The sequence below is a fragment of the Penaeus vannamei genome, chromosome 16 (genome assembly GCF_042767895.1).
Source record: "Penaeus vannamei isolate JL-2024 chromosome 16, ASM4276789v1, whole genome shotgun sequence".
NCBI classification, from domain to species: Eukaryota; Metazoa; Arthropoda; class Malacostraca; order Decapoda; family Penaeidae; genus Penaeus; species Penaeus vannamei.
Genome location: NC_091564.1, coordinates 17,284,326 through 17,286,825, shown reverse-complemented (window position 1 = coordinate 17,286,825; position 2,500 = coordinate 17,284,326). Strand labels below are relative to the sequence as shown.

Genomic DNA, 2,500 nt, shown 5'->3' with positions numbered 1-2,500 from the left:
TCGCGAAGGTGCAGGTCGAAGGATCCCGTTTTGACCACTTTTTTGTCATCCCTACTGCTGTTGTTATTATTATTATCATTACCATTATTTTATTGTTATTATTATTATTATTATTATTATTATTGTTATTATCATTATTATTATTGTTATTATTATTATTATTATTATTATTATTATTATTATTATTATTATTATTATTGTTATTATTATTATTATTATCATTATTATTATTATTATCAATATCATTATTATTATCATTATTATTATTGTTGTTATTATCAATATTAATTTTCATTTTCATTATTATTATCTTTATTATTATTGTTGTTATTATCAATATTAATTTTCATTTTTATTATTATTATCATTACTATTGTTGTTATTATTGCCATTATTATCATTATTAATGTTAATATTTTAATTACTATCATTATTATCATTTTTGTTATTATTATTATTATTATTGTTATTACTATTATCATCATTATTATTACAATTACAGTTATCATTATTACTATCATTACTATTATTGCTGTTGTTGTTGTTATCATTATTATTATCATCACTATCATCATTGTTGTTATTTTTATTATCATTATACTGATCATAATCACTATTATCATTACTATTACTATAATTGTTATCATAATCAATATGAATTCTATTATTATTAGTTTTATTGTTGTTATTATAATCATTGTTATTATTGTTATCATTATCATTATCATTACTGCAATCGTTATTATTGTGGTTATAACTATTCTTACCATCATTGTTATTACTATCATTATCTTCATCATTACTACTACTGCTATTATGATTTTTATTATCTATATCAACTTTATTGTTAGCATTATCAACATTATTATTGTCATTATCATCATTATCATCATTATTGTTATTATCATTATCATTGCTATTATTTTTACTATTATTGCTATTTTTGTCATTATTGTTACCATTATTATCAAGGTTATCAATATTCTCCTCATTATTGATATCATCATTATAATCATTATCATTAGTATTGTTGTTTTATCATTGTTATTGTCATTATTATTCTTATTACTATTAAAATCATTATCATCATTATCATTATTATGTTATCATTGTTACTACCATTATTATTATTATTTTCATAATTTTCATATATCAACACTCCTCGATTAAGAAGTTATTATCATTAATAAGTCAACAGTTCCGGTGCAGAACCATTCAATATTGCACAAGGTTTTAGCGGGAATAAGCAAGCCAGCAGTTACATAATTATATACAGGTTTAAGGGAAGGTATTATGCATTTCTCATTATCCTAATGTTCAAGATAAATGGTCGGTGCACCTTATGCATACCGATGTGCAGCTTGCTTCTCTGCAGCTGTGTGGGTACGTGTGTGTGTGTACGTGTGTGTGTACGTGTGTGTGTGCGTGTGTGTGCGTGCGTGCGTGCGTGTGTGTGTGTGTGTGTGTGTGTGTGTGTGTGTGTGTGTGTGTGTGTGTGTGTGTGTGTGTGTGTGTGTGTGTGTGTGTGTGTGTGTGTGTGTGTGTGTGTGTGTGTGTGTGTGTGTGTGTGTGCATGTACATACGCACGTGTGGAATTCATGGTGAACAGATTGCAACAGGAACAACGAAGGGAAGGGCAAGAAAACACACGAATATGCCGAAGGCCTTTTCGCTATTGCTCCGTCAGGGTGAAAAGGCCTTCGGCATATTCGCGTGTTTTCTTTCCCTTCCCTTCGTTGTTCCTATTGCAATATACGCACGTATATATGTGAATGTGAATGTGTATATATGATCCAGGATTAGGACCCATGGATCCTTTACAACGCTATACATAATGCATATATCCGCGCACGCGAAATGAACATACCATCATCGAGAAACAACGATCAGCTGTGTAGCCTTCTATCAATATCTGACGACCGCAATACCCTTTGTCGTCGCAGGCTTGGACAGGGAAGATAGATAGCAGAGTGTACACGGCCTTTATTTGAGTCAATTTCCGAATCTGTAAGTGTAATTGGTAACATGTATTTTTTTGACCTTGGTGGCTCTGAAGTGCCTGAAGCCTGGGGTTATATTCTGCACATATTGGTTCTTGTATGGTGAGGCCCCTTGTGTACACGGTTTCAGTTTGTCAATTTCTGTCTGTTTGTCTCTCTCTCTCTCTCTCTCTCTCTCTCTCTCTCTCTCTCTCTCTCTCTCTCTCTCTCTCTCTCTCTCTCTCTCTCTCTCTCTCTCTCTCTCTCTCTCTCTGTCTGTCTGTTTGTCTTCTTCTCTCTGTTTTTCTATTGTTCTTACTTTCCCTGGCCTTTGTCTGCTGTTTTTTCTCTCTGTCTTTTTCTGTCACTTTTTTCTCTTTCTTTGTCTTTCAACTTACCTAATGCTGTGTGTGGAAATGGAAGGGAAGGGGAGAGAAAGAGGGGGAGAGAGAGAGAGAGAGAGAGAGAGAGAGAGAGAGAGAGAGAGAGAGAGAGAGAGAGAGAGAGAGAGAGAGAGAGAG

The 2,500-nt window shown here is 32.2% G+C and overlaps 1 protein-coding gene across 1 annotated transcript in view; it reads left to right on the top strand.

The window, feature by feature from the left end:
- LOC138864389 (prostaglandin D2 receptor-like) overlaps positions 1 to 2,500 on the top strand; it is a 280,761-nt gene that overhangs the window by 244,415 nt on the left and 33,846 nt on the right. The gene's annotated exons all lie outside the window — the stretch shown is intronic.